The sequence below is a fragment of the Dermacentor albipictus genome, unplaced genomic scaffold, assembly GCF_038994185.2.
Source record: "Dermacentor albipictus isolate Rhodes 1998 colony unplaced genomic scaffold, USDA_Dalb.pri_finalv2 scaffold_12, whole genome shotgun sequence".
In the NCBI taxonomy this organism is placed as follows: domain Eukaryota; kingdom Metazoa; phylum Arthropoda; class Arachnida; order Ixodida; family Ixodidae; genus Dermacentor; species Dermacentor albipictus.
In genome coordinates this window covers 12,492,403-12,518,139 of record NW_027225566.1, presented here as the reverse complement: position 1 = coordinate 12,518,139, position 25,737 = coordinate 12,492,403, and the positions used below count along the sequence as shown (strand labels likewise).

At 46.3% G+C, this 25,737-nt stretch overlaps 1 protein-coding gene and 1 long non-coding RNA gene across 2 annotated transcripts in view; both read right to left on the bottom strand.

The window, feature by feature from the left end:
- Positions 1-25,737, bottom strand: part of LOC139051492 (adipocyte enhancer-binding protein 1-like) — a 297,433-nt gene that overhangs the window by 79,575 nt on the left and 192,121 nt on the right. The window lies entirely within an intron of this gene.
- Positions 14,905-19,754, bottom strand: LOC139051513 (uncharacterized). Its single transcript, XR_011509408.1, has 4 exons — positions 19,646-19,754; positions 18,889-18,959; positions 15,866-16,076; positions 14,905-15,391 (listed from the first exon to the last, which is right to left on the bottom strand). It is a non-coding gene; the product is annotated as an uncharacterized lncRNA (long non-coding RNA).

The window sequence follows — 25,737 nt, the reverse complement described above, 5'->3', positions numbered from 1 at the left end:
GAAGAGATAGCAGCGACTGACTGATGCCGCTGACGCCGATAGTGAGTCAACCCCAGCTGCGAAGTTGGTTTCAGGGACAACGCCACCGATGCCGACACAAACAATATGATACCCTCGCTTCCGCAGCGCTAAGAACCAGGTCTAGCCGTGGGAAGGTGGTCACGTATTCGTCGACGTGCCGGGGCCTACGTGAAATAACCGGCGCGTCGGCAACTGAAGAGCACCCTATCCGCCACACAAGAACAGGGGGGGGGACCCTTTCCTCCTCTTTCTGCATGGCGGCGACGGTGTTCTATGCAGTCACGTTATCTTGACTCTCTAGCAGCGTCAGCGGCATCCAGCGGTATCAGTCGGTCGCTGCTAGCGCTGGGGGGATGAAAAGGGGGCGGAGCTGGTTACGAGGCCGACGACAACGCCGACGACGACGCGAAACCCAGGAACGGACGCCAAAGAGCTGCGCTCTAAAAACCAGAGACAATTGAACATGTGTTTTTAGATTGCTGGGGTGGAGTGTTCTTCTGGGACACCTTACAGAGAACCTTGAAAAAAGAGTTGCCATTAAGTCTGCATGGAATCCCTTATCTCACGGTTGATGACGACGATGGTGTGCCTTTCGATCTGGCTATGCTCCTGGGCTGCAGTATATAGCGAACTCTGACTGCTGTACGCAATGCGGATATTGACGCTAGACATGTTCGCGAATATTTTTGCGAATCGGTATCCCATTTTGTCTCAGTGCAGAAGGTGCAGTCGTATGTACCAAAGTGGGTTCCAAGATTGGAAATATTGTTGCAGATGCCGCAATACTTATGACTTGTAGTCAGCAAACAGCTGACCGTTCTCGGTACTATGATCTCGTTAATCTGTTCATCTGATCTTATATGTCTTATATGGATATGTCGTGATATAATCCACTGGAAGCGCAAAATAAAGAGACTTAGGAAAAGAAGAAAGTCGCATATGTGTAAAAAAACTGACTCGGAAATAACTCTGCTAACGACGTCATTGAAAAGTAAAGTACGTAGTGCCAAAAACAGTTTCTTGAATAATTCCTTACACAGCTTTATCAGGAAATCGCCTCAAAAATGCTGGCGATACCTAAGCGTGAAGCGCTCTAACGTGCCCTCCATGAATGCCCAGGAAAGTAAAAAAAAAGCTAACGCGTTTAACAAGTACTTTCAATCCATTTTCACCGTCGATAACGGTTCCCTCAATCACTTCGACCCTAGCCACTGCCAAGAAAGCACTTTGGGCACCCCAAAAATATCACAGGCTGGCATATTCTCTCTCTTGTTGAATTTAGATCAAAAGAAAAGCGATGGTCCAGATCAAATTCCGAACAGTTTCTTGAAAAGGTACGCAGAACCAGTAAGCAAGTTTCTTCATTTAATTTTCTTAAAGTCACTCCGTGAGAGCCGCCTTCCTGCAGAGTGGAAGGTTGCCAAAATAATTGCCATACCAAAATCAGGTGACACATCTTCCTTGTCTAACCACCGGCCAATTTCTTTAACATGCACATGCTGCAAAATACTAGAGCACATAATCTTGAAACACTTAACAGAATTCGTGGAAGCAAACAATTTAATCTATTCAAACCAGCACGGTTTTCGAAACGGTTTATCAACAGTCACCCAACTCGTGGAAACCCTTCACGACTTAACTCAAAACATTAATGAGCAACTACAGGTAGACATAATCTTTATGGATTTCTCTAAAGCGTTTGATCGTGTTTCCCATGTTAAATTGCTTCACAAACTTAACCGCCTACTTGGTAACGGCCCTGTTGTTGGTTGGATCAATGACTTTCTGTCAAACCGCTCCCAATATGTCGAATACAATGATCACCTTTCTGATGCTGTCCCTGTTTTGTCCGGCGTTCCCCAGGGCTCAGTTCTGGCCCCACTCCTGTTCTTATTATACATAGATGACATAACCAACCAAGTCGACGTCACCATTCGCCTCTTTGCAGACGACTGCATTCTTTATCATACTGTGCGTAACCACGAAGATCAAGCAAAACTGAACAAATCCCTAAATAAGGTAGTGCAGTGGTGTGCAGACTGGCAAATGGTGATAAATTCTTATAAAACTGTCTGCATGTCGGTCACAAACAAAAAATCAACTCTGCAGTTCCCGTACGGTTTCAGCGGCACTATTCTACAAAGCGTCACCCAGTATAAATACTTAGGCGTAATCATCTCATCCGACCTCACCTGGAATTCGCACATACAGTACGTAGCTAAAAAAGCCTTGAACAAACTGTTCTACCTCAAACGCACCTTATCACATTCCACCAGCCAGACAAAACAGCTTGCTTACGTCAGCCTCATCAGACCGGCACTCGAATACGCTAACATAGTATGGTTTCCACATTCCAAAAACCAAATTCATACGCTGGAACGCATACAAAGAAAAGCTGCCCGATTTATCTATAACCGTTTCAAACGCACAGATTCACCAACCGAACTTCTTTCTCGCGCAGGCCTCGCTACCCTAGAAATTCGACCAAGGTTCAACGATTGAAATTCCTATACTTGGTATTACACAGTGCACTGAAATTGGATCCCGCCACTTTTCTAAAGTACAAGCTCACTAGACCGACTCGGCATAAACACGCTTTCACGCAAGAGGAATTTCTTTGTAACAACAACACTTATTTCTTTTCATTCTTTCCGCGAGCTGTGCGAGAGTGGAACTGCTTAAACCCTGCTATTACTGCCCAGCCCACACTAGAAACATTTACCAATCATTTAGAAGAAGAAATCGCAATCACCACTTAGTGTTTTAGTTATTTTTTTTTCTCTCCTGCAAGAGCAACTGTGTGAAGACCAGTGTGTTACTCTATAAATGAAAGCGTCCATGTTTTTCTATGCTAACTCCTTGTTTGCTCAGTGTTTGCTCACACTGTACTTTTTGATGACCATATGCCCACTCCTGTAATAATCCCAAACAGGATTGACAGTATTGTGAAATAAATAAATAAATAAAATAAAATAAACTCTGTGAATAGCGAGGCAATAAATAAATAAAAAAAAAACTCGTGGCTGAGTGGTAGCGTCTCCGTCTCACACTCCGAAGACCCTGGTTCGATTCCCACCCAGCCCATCTTGCAAGTTGTTTTTTTTCATTTATAATGTGCCTTCTGGGATTTATCGCTCACGGTCGATGCCGACGTCGGCGACACCGGCTTTTCTGCGACACGTGCTCCTTAACGCTTTCGCGTTGATATTTTTCCACCCATTACCAGCTTGTTATACCTAAGCGTGCACTTTTTTCGTTCCCGTGCATATGTGAGCAGAAAATTTCTTGCCTGACGAACATGTCTAGAATAATCTTCGCTGATGGAAAAGTTAGTTCCCTTAAACCTAGAGGCAGCAGTCAAGACCATTTTCTTATATTTGAAAGCAGTGAACTTCACAATTATAGGCCTTTTTTGTTAACTACGTGTCTGCCTATTCTGTGCGCCCTCTCTATAGCGGAGGGGTTAATTTCTATTTCCAGATTTTCCGCACAAAGCGAAAGCACCTTGGACTCCTTCCATCTTTCTTTTTCAGTGTCATCCAAACCAAAGAAAAGTAAATTATTTCTTCGCGACCTGTTTTCAATATTGTCTTGTTTTGCCAATACATTGCGCATGGTATCAGCCAGGTTACTGTTTTGTGCCCGGAAACCTTCCTTTCCATTGCCCTCGGTCAGAGCTTATATTTTTTTTTGCCATCTCTTCAATTTGCTCATGTAGTGTTTTCTGCTGTCACCGCAAAACTTCAAGCTGCACGAGGATCTTCTCTTGGTCCTCTAGTAGTTTCTCTAGGCATTTTATTGCCTTTAGTAATTCTTGTTATGTGTTTTCTGAAAAAGAGCCGGGATTTTCCTCAGCATCTCCGGCCATGAGTAACTGTGCTTTCATCGCAGAAAATACTTAACATACAGCACACCACACATCAGTTACGAGCCCAACAAGCCCCCAAGGGACGTGTATGGTTCCGGCACTGACACTGACATTCCGTAAACTGGTCTATAATGGTAAAATTCACCAACCTGCAGAAACAGGAGCTTAAAGTGCGCGGTCCCCATATCGGCACCGGAACCCAGTTGAGCAGAACATGGTAGCTGTTTAAATAGCCGGCATCACGTGATGAGCCTTGCTGATATGCTGCTGCGAGGCCGTTTTTAACCCAATGCGCAGTGGTCATATCCAAATATGACCATGCAGCCATATTGCTCGCTGCTGCTGGGCATCTGCCGTCATCCGCGTTTCCTTTCCACAGCAACGCTACTATGTAAAAGGCATACGCCATCGCCTCGTCTTCTCGCAGTGGTTGCAGTTCAACCGATGCATCCGATGTTGCTCCGGTGTATTTCCAAGCAATGTGCATTTCGTTGTCCTTGCTGGCTCTTTCGAAATCCCATGACGAAAAGCCGGCGTGGTGGACCACTCCAAGTGCCTGAAAGAGCTGCAGAAACAGGAGCTTTGAGTGCCCGGTCCTCATGTCCGCACCGGAACTCCGGAATGTGCTTTTCACTCTGCCCTTCTGAGAGAGAGAGTAGAATGCCTGTTCCACTTTTGCGGTAACCGAGAACAACACGCACCGTAATACTCTGCTTCAACTCCACAAGGCTGGCCCCGAACATGGCAATGTATCACTCACGCACGTTGAGAAAAGAACGCACCATTTTGCTTCTGATAACAGGCAGCCACAGTTGAAAGGAACGCGGAGCGAGCGCTCTAATTTTTCACTGGGAGTTGCTCTACCACGCGCGCGCAACATCGTGGAAGAGCACAGCACCGGAGAAAGGAGATGCGTTCAGGGAGTAGCAACGAAGGCCATCCAACATCCATCCAAAGTGGACCGTGTGTCAGCCATCTCGCTCACCAAGGAAAACGCGACAGTTGTTCGTGATTCGATGGATATAACAACAAATCCTCCATGGTAAGTTGAGTCTAACTTAGGTGCACATTCTGCCTATATGAGATACTATCGCCAGGAAATCGTCGTGGCACTTAGCCGACGCAAATTGACAATGGACTAGGCAAGCGCGCTGTGTCTCTCGATGTCAATCGAAAAAGCCAGTCGTCGCGATAACTGCATGTGGTTTTATCACTTGCCGCTATCCGTAAGAGCTTTGCGAGCTATGCGAAGCGTCCTTAGCGTGCGTTTTGTGTGGTTAAATTTATTCGGTTTGGCAGTCTACTGTGTACGGAATGTTGTTGAAATACTGAGTCACATATCAGAAGGCGTCATTTTGCTGGCGGTATGCTTTCGTTATAAATAAGCCGCGCGCTTGATGGTGTCTCGCCCATATGGGTAATCTGCGACCGCTGAAGTTACGTGCAGCCCCAGTGCTAGTTCAATCGTTTGCTCGTTCCGCGCGAAAGTCGGTAGTATTTGAGCAATATACTGTACATCCAGTTCCGGCTCCGCGGTATTGGCCAGTCGCTCATAGTTCCGGGAGACGAGCCAGGATTTCTACATTTCTAGAACCAAGCGATCTTTTCAAGCGACGGCCCGTTCTGTCGCTCGAAGCCGTCGCTCGTCGCCGTCGCGCACTAAATCGCTCTCATGGTGTTTAGCCCTACGACAACTGTTTTTGCTCATGTATTGAAATGGTGTGATTATATGCCTGCTTTGATGTCTGCTGTTGCGGTTTTGCAGTATGGTCCGAATCTGAAATGGTGCTTATGCCTACGAACGCGGTGAATTGTCAAGCAGCCAAATATGCATAGGCATCGAATATAACAGCTGCTGTGTGGAATTACAATTGCAGGGGCGCTTTACATACGCTTATTGTTTTGGACATGCCTGTGCATTTGCTAATATGAGTTGCCGTTTCAGAGTTATGTCATATGAGCAGCTAAATCACTCTTTATCTGGGGGTTACAAGCGTTATGTGTGTATCTTGCTACTGCACGGCCGAACAAAATGTGTTTATCGCTTTATTATTTTTAGTGGAGAAATAAAATATCAAAGTTAAACATTGTTATAATTCCGTGTGACTAGTTGCCTGTCGTACACAAAACAAAGATTCGGTCTAATAAACTAAAGACTGCAGCCTAACTGCAACTTTTGCTTGCCTTCAAGAATGTAAAATGCTAGATTTGAAACTGCAGCTGTCGCCGAGTCTGTCGAAAATGAACTCCATTGCGCACCCCATGAATGAAAATAAGTTCATGCATTTTGGTAAGCTTAGATGCAGGCCGCAGTGAACTTTCTTGTTATCATTGAAATGTGGGTAAGCTTGCCATAACAAGCCTTGTTGCCCTTTCTTATAGGCACATCCACTGATATCCATTGAACTGGAGTACCATATTTTTATTCCTACTGAGCATCATGTTTGCTGATATGATCCTCAAATTATGGTTTGAGCAGTGCCACAACTAGAGTTAGTGCTGGGGGGCACACTGGGCACGTGCTTTGGATGTGTCACAAGTGATGTTTGCGACACACCAGACTAATGACAGACTTATAACATATGACAATGAACAATATTCTATTTATTAGCAGGAACATTTTAACCTTGCTGCTGAACGAGGATGAAATGTCGGTTATTTCTTTTTTGTTTATATGTAAAAATTGCAGTTAGTTTAGCTGTTGACTTTTGCAGTCATTTAGATGTTTCACATGCATTTCAGTAGGGAAGAATAAGAGCTGAGACTTTCATTTAGTACCATGACTTTGACTGTCTTGATGTTGTTTTACACTATCTCCTCGTGTTTACTTTTGCACACGATATTTTTCAGGCACCCGCTTTTTTATAACGCAAGAGGGCAGCTGCAAGGACCCAAGGATGTCAAAGAGCCAGCCCAGCGCGACTTCACGTAGTGCAGAGGAGGGCACGCCAAAGAATCAAAATACATTGCCATGCAGTTTGGACAAGAAAACTGGAGTGTGGGCATATTGGGTGTACCGTTTGACGAAATGTCAACGCAATAAAAATCCAGTATGTCACACGAAGATGAAAATCCTCATGTGCTTTCGCAGTTATCATAACATGGTATATTTATGTAATGTCTCTGATGGGAAAGTCAAAATCAAGCATGCCCTCTGGAGACAAACATATAGGAACAAATGTCATTGAAAAGTAACAAATTTGTTTTAAAAAGGTTATTGGTTTTTGCAGAAGTGACTGTTTTTCGTCTTGCCTCTCAAGAGATATATCCATGTGATAAAAAATAGTGGTACAATGAAATTGCATATTTGCTTAGAGACATGATACATACTTGCAATGAGCACGGTGGCTGTGTTCACTATATAAAGCAACAGCTCATGCTTGGTTAGAAGCTTGCATACATTTAGCATTTAACAGCACGCTAATGCAAGGGTGCAATTACAAACCACTGTGATTCTGTATTTTAAATGCTGACATGAAGCCAGACAGATTGTCATGTCTTCCCTTTTATATATATTTTTTACACCTAATTTTACAAGTGTGGCTGCCTTTTAGGTTCCTGAAAGGGGGAGCATTGGGGGAAGAGAATCCCATTTTAAGGAAGTCATTATGATTTACGTGCATGCTCACGAAATCAGTTCATTAGAACCGCTCGTGCCCCCGAAGCGAAAGCAAGGAGCAATGAAGGCCTTTAACTGTGTACACCATGGTGCATACCTTACGTCTTGGAAGCCGGAGAGTCGCTTGGAATTCAAGATTATTTTAAAAATGTAAAATTGTTGTTTCTCCTGTGAAATAGTCATATGATAGCTTCTGTCAAGTATTTCATATTTTGATTAGGGTGACTGAATCTACTTGCCAACCAAATATGCTAGTGGAGGTAGAGATGCGTTCAATGCAAAGAACTGAGAGCATCTGAGTAGAATATTTGTTCATTAGTTGTCGGATGTGAACACATAGTGTTAAGCAAAAGGCCCTTAGTTTCATGGCTTCTGTAGACATTTTCATTAGGCAAAATGAAATTAAAGCATTGTTGCACATGGTAAATTTCTGCACTTAAGATTGAGCGCACAGCGAGGCAATGTATTAATCTTCCCCGACATATATGTGCTTGTTTTGAGACGAAGATTCTGTAAAGCGCAATAATTTTTCTTACTGTAGCGCACATATTAACCAGTTCAGTAGGAAAAAAAAGCTTTGCTTTCAGGTAGTTGGTTCATTGTGCAAGTATATGCATTGTCGTGCGCAAAATTCACGTGCATGAAAAGGATAGGTGAAACAGGATGCTGCCATTCTGAATTTGTTTTGCTTCTTTCTTTGTCTTTTTCGTGCACTTCCCTGCCAGTTCATATGCTTATGTCGCCTTTGATGCATCATATTCATCCCATCTGATTTTTGGTTGACATCTGAAGCCATGCTATACTTTATTAGATTGCATATTCAACCGGTCACAATAAGTGATCATGTAATTATGCAAGCTGCTTCTCAGAAGCGTAGCATTCTTACCGTAATGGGAATGAAAGCTACCATGTATGACAAGAAATTTGATGTCGAAAATTTTAATGCCAATGCTCTTTGAAGTTTTATACTCATTTGGTACTCGCTAGATAATATTGTAAATTTAATTTTATTTATTTGTGAGAAAGTGCAACGGATGAATCCCAACAGCACCAGGAAACTACTTTCGTGAGGAAGCCAATCGAACAGTAAATATGACATACCTCTGCACCGCTTTGAGACCGGGCAGGATATTACTTCACAACGAGAAGACAAACTTAGAAACAATGCGGTGCAGCCCATTCATAATTAACCTTATGTGAAATATAAGCAAAGCTAGCTAGACCTGCGGCCTCATCAGAATATACAACACATTTCTCAATGCACTGTACTCGGTCAGGAACATCCATAGGCTGTACAGGACCTCATCAAATGAGGTGCTGTCTTAGAATATGGTACACAAGAAAAGTTTCGTGCACAATTTATCTGCATTACCACCCCCATGCTTAGCACCTCATCTGTTAACCTCTGCCTTATAACTGCACGCGTTTTGTGCCAGAAATGCGTTTTGTGTCCAGTAATGGGGCATATATTTCACTTCGATCATAGTGTCAATACTTTGTGAGTTTGTAAACGTTTGTTCTATGTTTAACTTTCCATTGTATACTTTATTTATGAAAGAAGCAGCCAATTGAAATTAAAGGATATTTCTGCACTGTAATATTCATGAAACTTTAGAAAATATGCTTATGTTTATTAAAAGATGTGTTCTAAATTTCATGGGCATCATTCTTCTGATTTTATGTGTTTGTCAGTATGTTTCTCACGTTATTGTTCAGTTTCCCTTGTGACTGATCAATAAAGATTTTGACCTTTTAAGAGAGAAAATGTTTCATTCGAGTAATTCAGCGACTACAGATTACATCCCATTCTCCAAGCATAATTGCAAGAGCTACTTATAAAGGAATCAAATATTCCCCACATGTAAGTATAACGATTCCCTTCTAACGCGACCATGGATCTACATTGCGCTTTCGCACTATTGGCAAGAGTACTAGCACTCTGTACTGAAGGAGTATAAGCACTCTGTTTGGGGGAGTAGTAACACTCGGCTTGGAGGAGTAGAAGCACTCGGTTTGGGGGAGTACTATCACCCCTGTGGGGAGAGTACTAGCACTCCCTCGCAGTGGAGTAACAAAAATCTGTCATGCGGAGTTGGCCTACTCTCTCAAAGAGTCAATCTACTCTCGAATAGTGAGTGAAACATGGGACAAACAGATACTCCATCAAAGAGAGTGCCCGGAACTCTCTTTGTTTTTACAGTGTACAGCAAGGCATGAATCTAAATCTGCTCAATCTTGCGAACTCATGATAACGAAACTTTAGGCGAACTAGTAGTTAATGAAAATGTGTGGTTTTACGTGCCAGTATGACGATATGATTTTAAGGTACGCATTAGTGGGGGATATTTCCACCACCGGGGGCTCTGTAATGTGCACCCAATGCACAGCACACGGGGGTTTTGCATTTAGCCTCCATAGAAATGCGGTTACCGTGGCCGAGACTTGATCTTGCACCTTCTATGCGACCTTGTTCTAAGATCAGTTGCAGGGCTGCAGTTCCTGTACAGCAGCTTCTTCTGACCAAGTCCGTGTTAATAGTGCTGTGCCCACGTGCGAGCTGTTGTACGTAATCTTTTTTTAATCACATGTGGCATGTAGCAGAATTGTGCTTCTTGAGCTCAAGCACTATGTGGCAGACATTATTTCCCCGAGAAATCAAAATATTTGACTAATTAACAATTTTTAATTACCATTTCTACCACTTACCTTGCGGCACACGTCTAAGTTTGCAAGTTCTAGCCGATGTCGTTGCATGCCATCCGCCATGATTGCTAATGGGCTATGGTGTTAGGCAGCTAACCACGAGGTCACCGGATCGAATCCGGACCGCGGCGGCCACATTTCAACGGGGGCGAAAACACCCGTGTACTTAGATGTAGGTGCACGTTAAAGAACCTAAGGTTGTCGAAATTTCTGGAGTGCCTCACTACGGCGTGCCTCATAATCTGACCTTGGCTTTTGCGGGGTAAAACACCATAATTTTATTTCTTTTGTTTTCACATTGAATGTCTTATCCACTTTAAACGAGTTCTAAAGATGAGTTCCATTTAGACATATGTGTTCCCAGTGTTTGCGATGAAATGAATTGGTGTTCCGTAAATTATTTTTCCTTCTATATATAAAACGGGTTTTCTTAAAAAGATGAGCGGAACAACTGCAGTTTTGCTTCAAGTGTGACTGCTCGTATCTCCGAACTGCCGCAACCTCAAAATTTGGTCGAAGTGTATGTACCTTATGAAATCACCCGCTTCAGTTCGTGTATTGCATGCAGTATGCGCTAAAGTACTTAGTTCGAGAGGTGATGGAACTATTGTTAATGAGTTAATTATCCATTTTGATTTTCAGTGTAGGTACAACCTGAGCCTTTGGCTAATCCAGCAGAATAAGAAACGTAGTGCCATAAGTCATAGGCAATGGACTTTATCAAAAGACATCCGTTCTTTGTGTATGTATGATTACAGGCTGCTAAGCACGAAGTCGCGGGATCGAATCCCGGCCACGGCGGCAGCATTTCGATGGGGGCGAAATGCGAAAACGCCCGGTGGTCCAGATTCCATAAGCCCCCACTATGGCGTACCTCCTAATCAGATTGTGGTTTTGCCACGTAAAACCCCCTTATTTATTTGTCTAACATTACAGAATTGCCATGTGCTTGAATCGATCGTTCATACCAAAAATACTGCGTGAAGAGAGCGTTTAACGCGCCCCATCGTAACATGTGGCTGCACCGAGCTGAGAAATCGTTGCGTTTCTCAATTGATATCGCTTCCGTGTGAAAAGGCTTTCCTCTCGCTTTTTCTTTAATGCGTGATGATTTGTTTGCTTATCCAACGAGAAAAACCGTCCGTCCGTCCAATAAGACGATCGCTTCCACAATAGGGCTTCCAGCAGCGGGCGAATTCACCTTCGCGCTGCCTCTCGCTTTAGCACCAACTAAGCGGCGAGAACGCCGCGCTTACGAAGCTCGACTTGCCACACTTCCTGCCCCCGTCGCAGATCGCTTTCGTGATTGGGGCCCCCGCGTCTCCCTTGACCGCGAGACCGTCTCCATCGCAGGCGGCCTTTGAGGAAAGGCCCGCGCTACGCAGCCGATGCTAGAGTTCGGTGCGGATGGATAAGGCACTAAGGATCGATAGCGGCTTATAATGATCAGAAGACACTCAGTGCACCTGCCCTGTCTGCCGCCGCCACCTGCAGTAGTTTTCTGGCGTCATGATTCACCTTGCGCCGAAGTTCGCAGCAGTTCGTGTAGCCGCATCGCTGTCGTTTATACTGGTAGGATCATTATTTATAACATTCATAATGGCACCAGGCTGTGAGATACGTGGCACAATGCTTACGCGTATCTAGACAACTCTCAGAAGAGCTTCTGCGTTACATATTTTCGGGGGGGGGGGGGGGGGGCTCTGCTTGTAGTTTTTGAGCCGTCCAACCTCGGCTGACAAAAATATCCGGCATGTAAGCAGTTTTCAAGACGCTAACAAAAAGTACACATTAGTAAATGGCTTTGGCAGTTAGCGACTTTGCCATAGTGTGCCGAGCGCACGTTTAAGACAAAGCTTCTCAGAATCCGCATGCCAGTCTAATTTAAACCTTGCGATTGGGATTTACAATACCATAAACATCCTGTATTTAGTTCCATCGTTAACAGAGTCACTGATTCGCGTAAATCATGATACGGAATCGTGTTGTGCTTTAAAGGAATCATTAGCCGACGGATTCTCTTATGGTCATATCTGATAACATTAAAGAAACTTGTAGATGACGCCAGAATGAAACATGCTTTAGGGTTTAGCCATCGCCAGATAGAAATTGCGATACTTGCCCCACCATCTTGCGGACGGGCATTTTTTTGTGAATTTTGCAGAGGTGCACCCATGCGCGCGTACAGCACGCCCCCTTTGTACGGCCCTTCCTTGTGCCCATGTGGGCTTCGCTGGTTAATGAAATCCCGCCAGGCCAGTAACGTGTTTCCACGTTGTTGTTAGTTGCTGCTTCGTTTCTTGTTTGACTTCTATTTTATCAGCGCTTCATGGGATGGCCGGTTAATGGTGACTCTGCTATAGCATGTATATATATATATATATATATATATATATATATATATATATATATATATATATAGGACGATGCCTAGCGCTATGCATCGTCCTGTACATGAATGCAGCTTTGTTAGCACAAGACGAGGACACAGAAGCGGCTGAGACACACAAGCGCGTACTTACAGTTGTGTGTTATTTTGAAGAAAGTGACCACATATATAGCAGAACCAGTGACACATCACGTGTGCGCCGATCGCGCAACACTGCTATCTCTACGCAAGAAGGATTCTTGCTGGAAAGGGCGCTAGGCTGTTTTTACACACACCTGTCATCACAGCTGTCAATCAATTCCAGTTCTGTGATTACTCGGGATAATTGATTAGTTTTTTTCTGACAAGTCAGCATGTACTATAACCTCTTTACACGTGACCATATTTGTGGCGTCTGCCTGATCACGCGTGCAATTTCTACAGTGGGAATCCGAAAATGCCCCTCTCATATCTGTCAGATTGTAGCGATGCTGTCGTTGCCTGTCATTAAGACATCGTCCGCTCTGACCACCGTAGTTGGACCGAAGTAAGACGCGGTATTTTGGATGCCCACTGAAGAAATTGTATTGCGCAATAAGGCAGACGACACAAATACGATCACGTGTGAACCGGTATATAGTGCATGCTCAGTTGCCAGCAAATGCAATCAGTAAACTCGAGAAATCATCGAAGCGTAATTGACTGATACCTGCCATGGTAGCTTAGTGACTATGGTGTTAGGCTGCTAAGCACGATGTCGCGAGATCGAATCTCGGCCACAGCGTCCACCTTTCGATGTGGGCGAAATGCAAAACACCCGTGTACTAAGATTTAGATGTACGTTAAAGAACCCCATGTGGTCCACATTTCCGGAGTCCACCAATACGGCTTACCTCATTATCAGATCGTGGTCTTGTCATGTAAAACACAATAGTTTAATTTTTTTAATAGATTGACTGCTGTGGTGACACCTATGCACGTGTCAAACCCGTCTATCGCCCTGAGCCGAAGAGTCACTGAGCTAATTTTATCCAGTACCACGTGCCAGTACGTGCTCGCGCATCATCTAGCAAGGGACTTCCATGTCGCGCATATGACAGCTCCGCCATTAAGCTACGTGTGCCCTAATAGAGAGTTTTAGCCCAGCGGGTTTACGGCCAGCGGAGCGGAGCGGGCGAGCGGAGACGCGACTGCGCATGCGCACCACGCTGAGGCGGCCAGCGGTTTTACGGAGCAGCGTTTACGCCCGCTGGAAAGCACTCCCCAGCGGAGGGTATACGCAGCGCGCGAGCGTGCGTAAGGGCGCGCGGGCGTGTATGGGAAATGCATGACGGCAGCCGCGAACATGAACGCCGGCAGTTCTGCATCGAAGACGGCGACTGCCGCGCTGAGCCGTACATTAGTACTCAGTACATTATTAACAAATAATGCACTGAGAACATGTAATATATCTTTATTCAACATTTCTTGCATAATAAAAGCAAGCGTAGTTCAATTTCATTTCGCAGTAACTCCTATTCGAACCACTAGGTGGGGCAGCAGAGCGCCCCGCTCTTTACCCCGCTCGAGCGGGTGATCCGCTGGGCTAAAATTCTTTTTTCGCGAGCCGCTCCGCTGGCGCAACGGTGGAGACCGCTCCGCTCCGCTGGCCGTAAACCCGCTGGGCTAAAACTCTCTAATAACGGGCTGTGCGTAGCTTAGGAGGAAATGCTGTCGGGCCTAGTAGTACGTGCTCGGTCCGTACTGGTGACGTGGCCTTGGTGGAAGAGGCCATCCTCAACCGACGACGCGCACTTCGCGCGTTCGGCGCGGCAGCTGCATCTCGGTGCACTCAGCAAACTGAAACTTACTCACTCGCTTGTTATTAGCTGCTTTGTTGTGTTGAATTTATCTGTGTGTGCGCATAACGCAACGAACTTGTAGCTCGGCCATTTTACTAGTTGCAGGATATTAGTACGAAAGTAAAATTGCTCTATCCGTTATTAGCATTCCACGTGACTGCATTCCCGTGAGTTTCTTTGTGTCTTCATCTGGCTCGCTTTACCGCTCCGGATGTGCGGTATTTTCTTTGCTCGAGTACGCTGCTTTACTCCGTGTGGACGCGGATGTAGTAATTTGTTCGTGAGTGGTCGCGTACGTAGATTATCTTCATCGAGAACAATAGCAATGGTGCGCGGTGGTACTCTGGAACCATCTTTTGTTGCGCAGAAATAGTGTCCGGTGGATAACCATTCAAAATCATTGTTGAATGGTACATCAGCTACAACGCTCTTGAGCATTTACATCGGTGCACATAGAAAGGTGATTAATACCCTATTGCAAAACCCAGTGCACTGGGACCCAGTGCGCCTGATTATGGGCCCAGTAAATGCTGGCATGCTGGGACACTGGCACACTGGGATGCCAGCGCACTGGGATGCCGGCGCACTGGGACGCCGGCGCACTGGGACGCCGGCGCACTGGGACGCCGGCACACTGGGACGCCGGCACACTGGGACGCCAGCACACTGGGACGCCCGCACACTGGGACGCCCGCACACTGGGACGTTGGTGTGCTCAGCCATGGCATTTTAGCAAAGGCACATGGCTTGCACCCGCATCATGACAATGTATGAGAAATGACATCAATTTCTTAGGAAGTTATTTATTTGAAATAAAGATTAAAATAGGCCCCCTCAAGCCACAGCTTTTGCACGCTGGCCTAGCCGAGCGCTCTCTGCAAAGAGATCTCGGATCGCTTTCCGAGCTTGCGCCCGCCGCTTGCCTCCGGGGATGTCGCTCGGAGTTTCTGCTATCAGCTTTTCCACTACATCTGAAAAATGTATGCACCAGATTACATTTAAAACACACATGACAATCAAGTAACTATATTGAAGTCTACATGCAAACAGCCTTTGTAAAAGGAATTATGCAATAGACCGTGCAACAAATTAAATGTCCCTATATAAGGCTACTTTCACCAAACCTTCACGTTATGCATGCAAAGATGTTCGAACCCGTATTGTCGCTTATGCAACACCAGCGGCGAGCTCAACCATTGGACATAATTCAGAAAATTTAGAGACGTAGCAGTTTGCAAATTCTGCAAGCTTCTGCAAAAAACACACTTTTGTAATACACTGTGCAAGCACACTCTTTGGCTGCGAAAGCATGGTTGCATTTGCTAATAAAACCATCATATAACCAGTATGCAAACCGTATATAACTGTTCCAGCTATTGTAAAGCACACGTTCATAGATACTGCAGACACTAAAAGGGGGCATGAATTTGTGCAGTGTTACTTACTCATTATGGCAGTCACCTTATTAGGCGTCGCCTGCTGCTTTCCGGTGTCAGAATTTTTCCAACTAGAATGGCCGGTTAACGAGCGAATCTTCAGCTCGCTGACCGTCCAAAAAAAGCGTGCCATTTCCCTGGCCACTTTCATCTCGTGGCCAGCTTTCATAATGAAGGACAGTTTGTTCTCAGGCATAGTTAAGCCTGGCCCAAGGTGTACCTACAAGCATGAAAAAGTATGAAAACAAAGCACATTGTAAAATTTTTCAGTCAGGCAATAACAAGGGAAAACACAGCAGGGTGATAATCTCTCATTGACAGACTTAATTATTTTTCCTTAATGGCAAAAATTTAAGTTGTGGGCTTTTATTGTTCCAAAGCAACACTATGAGTGATGAGGGATGCTGCAGTGAGGGCCAAATGAATTCTTATCACCTGTGGTTCTCTTATGTTAGCAAACGCTCATCTATTTGCATTTAGATATCTTCCTCAGAATGCAGCTGCCACTACTCAGGTACGGAACCTGCAGCCTCATGATCAAGAGCAGAACACCCCCATTAGCCATGAGCCACCGTGAAGGGTCCTAATAAAAAACGTTTTCTAAACACGTTTTCAGGTTGTCGCACTACTAATCATGATTTCTGTATGGTAGTTTTGATAAAAATATGGCAAGTTTGCTGTGCATAGTTTCTATATTAATTTTAAGTGCTAGAAAAAAATTAATATCAGCTGCGAGTTACTTTGTATCATGGACCATAAGAACTATGGCCAGTTAGCGCAAATCGACATAAATATAAGGGGAGGAAGAGGCAAGGTAAGCGCTAACTCTCAAGTGTTTATTGGGGACACAGGTACATTAAATGTATACCAAGAACCTACGAACATGCATTTACAAGCACGCATTACAGCACCCACATAATATTTTTTCAATAAACTGACTCTCCAAGAGAAAGAAAGTAACTGATGTGAAAAGCTTCTGTTAATTCACCTACAGCTGCATCCTTACTTCGACCTATAATCCTGATCTGGTCTAGCCATGGCTCACACTGATGTGCTTGGCAGTGGGCAGGCAAATGCGTCCTGTCTAAATTTACTCTTCAAAGACAGCTCGTGTTCCCATGCAGGCTCGTTTACCCAGCGCCAGTCTGGCAAACGTTGCTCTTACCGCAGGTAGCGGTATTCTGTACATCAGGAGCTTGATGTGGGTGAGCTGGTGTAACATTTGAAGAAAAACAGCTCTAGAGAGATGAGGACGAAAAGAGCATGTATTCAGTTGGAAGTTTAGTGCCTGTCCATTGTACATGTTCTTCTTTTCGTCCTCATCTCTCTAGAGCTGTTTTTCTTCAAATGTTACACCAGCTCACCCACATCAAGCTCCTGCTGTACAGAATACCGCTACCTTGCGGTAAGAGCAACGTCTGCCAGACTGGCGCTACGTAAACGAGCATGCGTGGGAACACGAGCTGTTTTTAAAGAGTAAATTTAGACAGGACGCATTTGCCTGCCCACTGCCAAGCACATCAGTGTGAACCATGGCTAGACCAGATCAGGATTATAGGTCGAAGTAAGGATGCAGCTGTAGGTGAATTAACAGAAGCCGTTCACATCAGGAAACTTGCGGCTTCATGTATCAGCAACACATCAGTTACTTTCTTTCTCTTGGAGAGTCAGTTTATTGAAAAAATATGTGGGTGCTGTAATGCGTGCTTGTAAATGCATGTTCATAGGTTCTTGGTATACATTCAATGTACCTGTGTCCCCAATAAACACTTGAGAGTTTGCGCTCACCTTGCCTCTTCCTCCCCTTATTTTTATGCCGATTTACGCTAATGGTGTATCCACACGACGGACGGCTCCGCGCAAATCCGTGCCGCGGACGTTTATTCCGCCGCCCATCCGGCTGCGAAGCGCATCCAGACGACGGACGGACTGAGTAGGCGACCGCGCCGGAAAAATAAAGATGGCGGCTACGCCCGAAGCGACTGCCGTCCGCCTCGAACCTGTAATGTCGTCGTCGTCCACTGTGAGGCCCGTAACTTTCAAACTGAGGATTGTATTTGGTTTAAATTTGTGTCCAGAAGCTTCGACAGCAATGTATTCGTGATGAGTGGGCACCGTTTCCGAAAGCGATACTCAGATTCTCGGCGTGTAGGCTTAGAGTGGCTGTATTGGCTGAACATAGCCTCGAAGATGTTGCGGCGGCCCGGGCGGATCTCAGTGGCCGCAAGCCTCACTCTAGATGGTGCCATCGGTGTAACAAACACTTTGTCATAGGTGTTTTTCACTTTGAATGAAAATGGAGATCGAAAGGAAACGACGGTTGGCCGCAATGGCTGTTGTTTTGTCCGAATTGAACACGAATGGTGTTAGCAGCGATGAAGCTGTTTCAGAAATATACCAAAGCAGCACTTGTTGCCAGACTGTAGAGCATGCTAGGCTAAATCCGCAGCATTCGACCCCCAAAATCCGGATGCGAAAAATAGCTCGGCATTGTCCGTCCGTGGGGGTCGCGGACGACGCGCGGACGGCACAAATTCGTGACGCGTAGTCACGTGATGCGCAGTCCGTCGCGGAAAAGACGGATTTCGTCCGTCGTGTGGATCCACCATAACTGGCCATAGTTCTTATGGTCCGTAATACAGTATGAATCGACTAGACCAGCAACAAATGTAAGTGCGTTAGTTTCATGTTTACTTTGCAAGAAAATTTGCTCAGTGTGCATGAATTTGCTGTTCAATGCACCTTGAGAAACATGCAGAGTGCTTACACAAGACAACTGGCCAGCCAAAACACAATGAACAAAAATGTCAGTAAAAAATAGAAATATAACCACAGTGAGCATCAGGCACAAATGTACATCTAAGCAAAGCTTAGAAACTACTAACTCGAAAAAGGTGACATGCATTGCTCCTCATACATAAAACAAATAACAATGCCATAGCACTTACTACTAGGCAATTATTAAAAATATGAAACAATTAAATATAAAAAATCAAAGCACAGCATAAAGGAAGTGTCTAAGTCAAACTTACATTCCCATCTACCACTTCAAACAGCTTGGGCTCTTGAGGTGCAGAGCTTGATGCAGCAAGAGAACTGTCATCTGAAGAGGCAAATAATATTGTCACTGAATGTCCCACAAGAAAAAGTCAGCAATATTGAAGCAAATGTGAAGCACAATTAAAGCAGCAAACAGGTTACCCTAGATAAACATGCATTAATGGGACACTAATTATGCAATAGGTGGAATATTAGTTGAAAAATTAAGGTCAAAGTTCTAATTTTCGGATTTCATGCTGCCGCCAGACTGGCAGAATGTCAGTGTGACATCATTAATTTCGAAGCATACATTTTTGTTTTTCATATTTGGGCTTCGTTGCCTAAGTGCCAGAAGCTTGCCATTTTCAATGCTTGGCTCCTTTAAAACACAATGTAGCCGATTTTTACCCACAAACAATTAACCATTGGGCTTAGCAGACACTCTGGTGCAGGAACTTTAAGGCATCATCGCTCACCTTCTCTTTTGCACATTTTCTGGCTTATCAAAATGAAGCCGTCTTCTGGAAGTAACCGAGGGCCTTTTTGGTATTGTGGAAGAGTAATTTAGTAATGCAGGTGAAACCATTTTTATGTTAACTGCGGCTTAAAGGATGTATCTGCAGAAAACTGGCAAAGTTTGAAGCAGCTGGTAAAAAACAAAATAACTTTCTCCTCCTCCTAGATGAGATATGTTGAATTTTCTACAATAACGATCATTCAAACACAGTTTAAGCAAGTTATTCCACATACCAATATCAGCCTGGTCTGTCCTCCCCAGGTCCAGAAGCTCATCTTCCAGTGCATGGCTGTAACTGGCACCTGAAAATCACAATATTGCATCACAATTTCTAGTTTCATAAGCAATTTGTACTTTTTGCATAACTATGCCAGCAAAACATCATGCAATTGTCTGAACACATCTTTAATGAACTTCACAAAGCACCATGTAAATGAGTGCGGCAAATTAGTTCTAGGGAAGCCTGCAAGTTGGAGGAAAGTCTACAAGATGAAAAAATTGTCATTGACCTCAAGAGCAACGACTTTTGGGCTAGCTGGTTGCACATAGCAGATCACGGTGAGGCACGCACAAACAAGGACAAAGTGAGGGGTAGACAACACAAGCGCTTGTGTTTTCTACTCCTCAGTTTGTCCTTGTTTGTGCATGCTTGACCGTGATCTGCTATGTCATCGACCTGACTGTAGCATGAAGCTATAAAGGAAACCCATACGAGTTTCTCAGAAAGAAAGCTTTGCAGTTGAAGAAAATCCCGGACAAGGACGAATTTTTCAACTGCAAAGCTCTGTTTAGAGAAGCTCGTACGCGTTTCCTTTGTAGCTTCATACTACAGTCGGGTGGATGACAATTTTCCCCTTATACTATCAACAACACATACACAACTACTTTTCACTACTGCAATGAAGTCATAAAAGTAATTGTCAAGGATAACTGGGGGTGTAGCATATATATAAAGTTCTCTTTAAACCATAACATTTTGTTTATAAAAAGTGCATGAGTGTAGCGACACACTACTTTTGTGGAGTTTCTAGATGAGGCAGACATACTTTGCTGTGAATAATGCATTTCAGAAAACTTATCAAAAATTCATGAAATTTGTTTAGAACCTTGAGGGCAGCAGTTTGTAGGGCAAATTTGGATGCAGTGACAACTTAATACAGCTACATTTTTTTACATTGAGAATCATACTGAATTCTAGATACTTATCAAATTTGAATGCTTCATCAAGGCGATAATGGAACAAACACAGCGGGAGTACAGAAAAGGCAGCCTTATTTGCCGATGCACACAAACTCGAGTCTACGTGCCTTGTGCCTGCCACGACTCACAAGGAATGGCGGTTTGCATCTACAATAGACGTGCGCCAGCGCCTGCTCTCACATAGATGTCTCAGCAGGCATCATTTCATATTGCTATCGACAGTGCTTCAAAATTCTTAAATATTTATCAAAGTAACTGTTTTAAATTTAGGGATGTAAAGTCCATGCGAAGAAGAAAGAAAAAGCACTTCCTCACATGAACATTACCGTATAGTGCGAAATATAAGTCGACGTTTTTTCCAAAAAAATATTACTCAAAGGTCACCCCTTGACTTATATATATATATATACCGGTCCTTGGCACAACCTGAATAGTCATCTGGAAGCATGTAGAAGCGCAGACTTTTCAGCATCCACATTTTTATCGCCTCCATGGTGACCGATGAGGCCCAACGTTGACGCGGCCTACGCAATTGGACCGACACCATCTTCCCTTTTTGTGCGGCAATCGTTCCTAGCATAGCTAATTTGCCGACAACCCACAAAATAAGTACTAGTACTTGACGTCAGATCACCACAGCATATTAAAAGAAAGTGATCGAATATGCTGAAATGCATGGGAGCATGTCCGCCCAGCGGCACTTTGGCATTTTGGAAAAAAGCATCCAGTACTGGTGAACGCAGAAAGTCAAGCTGTCTTCCTGCAATGTGTGGAAGATGTCCTATCGCGGGTGTCACGCGGTGCACCTGGAGCTCGAAGGCAAGGGGGCAGATTTCATCCGCGAGCATCGTGCCAGATCCTTGCCAGTGACAGCAGAACTCATCCGCATCAAAGCTATCGAGATCACTCGAGAATCCGGACTGTCCAAGGAGCAATTCAAAGGCTCCATTTATTGGGTTCGTCGCTTCACGCGACGCAAGGAATTCGCACTTTGACGGTGCACATCCATCTGCCAGAAGATGCCGAGGCATACGAGGACAAGCTGGTGGAATTCCAGCAGTATGTTATCTGTCTCTGGCAGCAGCATGGGGACAGATCGGCAACGCCGATGAAACGCCAGTGCGGTTCGACATGCCGTCGTCCACCACAATGTGCAAACACGGCGCGAAGGAAGTCAAGCTTCTTTCAACGAGGAATGAGCATTCGCGCTTCACGGTGATGCTCGTGTGTGATGCAGACGGCAGAAAGCTGCCCCCATACATAATCTTCAAGAGGAAGACGCTCCCGAAAGAGGCTTTCCCACGGGATGTTGTCATTTGCGTGAGCGAAAAGAGCTATATGGACGAGGCCCTCATGATCAACTGGATCAAGACCCTCTGGAATCGGCGACCCGGTGCACTCCTGCGGTGTTCGAGCATGCTCGTCTTGGTTGCCTTTCGCAAGCACTTGATCACAGGTGTAAAGCAGGCACTCCGCCACAGGAGGACAGAGTTCGCCGTCCTTCCGGAAGGTATGACATCAGCACTTCAGCCAATGGACGTCGTGCTTAACATGCCCTTTAAAGACCGTGTTCGTGAACAGTATAATCAGTAGATGGCCGGCGCCAACGCGACGACCCAAACCAGCCGGCTCTCGCCACTGTGGCCACATGAGTGTTGCAGGCTTGGCGCTCGCTGCCCGACGATATTGACACGTGTATTTATATTTATCGGGCGACCAGGTTTCACCGCCTAACAAATCTTATCGCGCAGCGCGGGACGCGCTTGCATGTATCCGAAGTTTCTGGAAAGTTATCGATGCTTCTATCCGCGTGTCTGTTGTCGCCGAACCTTGTGTTATCAGATTTCATCGCGTGACACGAATGGTGTAGAACTTTGTGGAAGACACGCGGGTCCCATCAGGTAATCTGGAACATTCGACGACTGATCTATAAAAGCCGACGCGCTTGACCCGCTGATCAGTTTTTCCGACGATCGCCGACCGTGTTCGCCGCTATCGTTGTGCTATAAGTGTAGCCTGTTTTTGTGGGCACAGGTTCGCCCAATAAAAGTTAGTTTTCTCGTTCACAGTATTGCTACTGTGTTATTGCTTCTTTCTTCACCGTCACTACCACGTGACATCTGGTGGAGGTGCTTTTCGTCCATGTACAGGACGCCCCCGACAAGCCGTGATCCCAGCCCAGACCGCGAACAGAACACCAACGTAATCCCGGACCACCGAGCAAGCCGCCGTCTTCAACAGCTGCCCCCGGAGCACGGACTTCTACCTGAAAAGACCAAGAAGATTGTGGCCAAGGCAACCGCAATGGCAGCCCCAGCGTCCCCCATCGTCCTGCAGCAGCCCAGGGAACCACCGACGTTCCGCGGTTCCACATTTGAGGACCCGGAAACCTGGCTGGAAACGTATGAGAGGGTCGCTACGTTTAACAACTGGGCAAGCGACGACATGCTACGACATGTCTATTTCGCATTGGAGGACGCCGCCAAGACGTGGTTCGAGAATCGAGAAGCCACCTTGACGACGTGGGACCTCTTCCGAAGCGGCTTCCTGAAAACATTTCAAAGCGTCGTGCGAAAAGAGCGAGCCCAAGCTCTACTGGAGACAAGAGCGCAGCTGCCGAATGAGACGATCGCGATTTTCACTGAGGAAATGAGCCGCCTGTTCCGCCACGCCGACCCAGAAATGTCCGAGGAGAAGAAAGTACGTCTACTGATGCGTGGCGTAAAGGAGGAACTTTTCGCCGGTATGGTAAGAAGTCCACCGAAGACCGTCGACGAGTTTCTTCGTGAGGCGACGAGCATCGAGAAGACACTGGAATTGCGGAACCGGCAATTTGACCGACGCACCAAGCCAACAAGCTACTCCGGAATTCAATCACTGGCCACGGACGATTTATGCGAGACCATCAGGGCCATCGTGCGCGAAGAACTGCGCAAGGTCTTGCCATCGTCGCAGCCTCAAGTGGCCTCGATCGCCGACGTCGTGAAAGAAGAGGTGCACCGATCGCTTGGGGTTCCTGAGGTGCAACCTCAATTACTGCAGCCCCAGCCAGAAGCGATGACATACGCCGCCGTCGCACGCCGTCAAGGTCCCCCTCCGCGACCACGCCAGGGCCCTGCAACGACGCAATTCCGTCGTCCGCCGCCGCCGCCGCCAGCACGCCCACCCGTCGCCCAGCGCACCTTCGCGAGGAAGACGGACATTTGGCGAGCCCCCGACCACCGTCCGCTCTGCTATCACTGCGGAGAAGCCGGCCATGTGTATCGCCGATGCCCATACCGGGAGATGGGACTGCGAGGTTTCGCCGTCAATGCTCCGCGCCCGCAGCGAGGTGAACGCCCTCGCGATATCGCCGACTACCTCGCCGCTACTCAGTGGAGCTCGCGACGACCGTCGCGTTCGCCATCACCAGGCCGCTACCTGTCGCCGCAGCGCCGACCATACACTGGCCCAGCCCGGGGCCGGTCAGCGAGCCCGTATCCGGAAAACTAAAAGCAGCAACCGATGGAGGTGCGGTTGCTGTTCGTCGAACTGACGAAGATCCTCCGCCGCCGACGAAGACGACGAAGAAACCATCTCGACGACCTAATGATGACACGCCGCCGTCCCGACGAAGTCAGGAAGCCAAGACTACACCGACGAAAGACGACTTTACGACGCGACGTTCCAGCTTCAGTTCAACACGACGCAGCCGTGATCCGACGCCACGACCCAACTGCAACGCCAGACAAAGAACCACCGACCTTGACGTGCTTCTCGACGGCCACGCAGTCACTGCCTTAGTCGACACAGGGGCCGATTACTCCGTAATGAGTGGACGCATCGCCGCCCAGTTGAAGAAGGTTAAGACTGCATGGGAGGGCCCCCAAATTCGGACCGCTGGAGGGCACCTCATTACGCCGACTGGAATCTGCACGGCAAGAATTACCATTCATGACCGGACTTACCCTGCCACCTTCGTTATCCTGCAACAGTGTTCACGAGACGTCATTCTCGGCATGGACTTCCTGAACCAACACGGCGCCATCATCGACCTGAAGTCGCAGTCAATAACGCTGTCGGAAGATCAAGCGATACCATCGGAGCGCCCTTGTAGCCACCACGCCTTGAGTGTGCTCGAAGATCAAGTGAGCATCCCGCCTCGCTCCAGCATCGTTATTTCGGTCGGCACCGAAACACCCGCTGACGTAGAAGGCGTCATCGAAGGCGACCAACGTCTACTACTCGACCGTGAAATTTGCGTCGCAAGAGGGATCGCTCGACTGCACGGAGGAAACACGAGAGTGTTGCTGACAAACTTCAGCCAGGAGTTCAAGCACATCAACAAGGGCACGACGATCGCATTCATCGAGGAAATACAGGAAAGCAGCGATGCCTTCGTCCTCTCGGATTCTGTTGCATCTACCCCGACGACCGTAGTTCCCGAGCCAGACTTCAACATAAATCCAAGTCTCCCCGTGATTAAGCAGCAACAGCTCAGAAGTCTGCTTCGACGATACAAAGACTGCTTTTCGACGTCAACAAGGATTCGGCAAACACCAGTCGCAAAGCATCGCATAATCACCGAAGAGAGCGCTCGACCACTACGCCAGAGCCCTTACCGAGTTTCGACGCGAGAACGCGAAGCTATAAGACAACAAGTCGACGAAATGCTGCGCGACGACATCATCCAGCCGTCGAAAAGCCCGTGGGCGTCTCCAGTTGTTTTAGTGAAGAAAAAGGACGGAACCCTACGTTTCTGCATCGATTATCGTCGACTGAACAAAATCACGAAGAAAGACGTATACCCCCTCCCACGGATAGACGACGCATTAGATCGGCTCTGCAATGCTAAATACTTCTCATCGATGGACCTCAAGTCTGGCTACTGGCAAATAGAAGTCGACGAAAGGGATCGCGAAAAGACCGCCTTCATCACGCCAGACGGCCTCTATGAATTCAAGGTTATGCCGTTTGGACTGTGCTCGGCGCCTGCAACGTTCCAGCGCGTGATGGACACGGTTTTAGCAGGATTGAAGTGGCAGACCTGTCTTGTTTACTTGGATGACGTCGTCGTCTTCGCCGGAAATTTCGACGATCACCTTAAGCGGCTTGCGACAGTATTAGAGGCCATCAAGTCATCAGG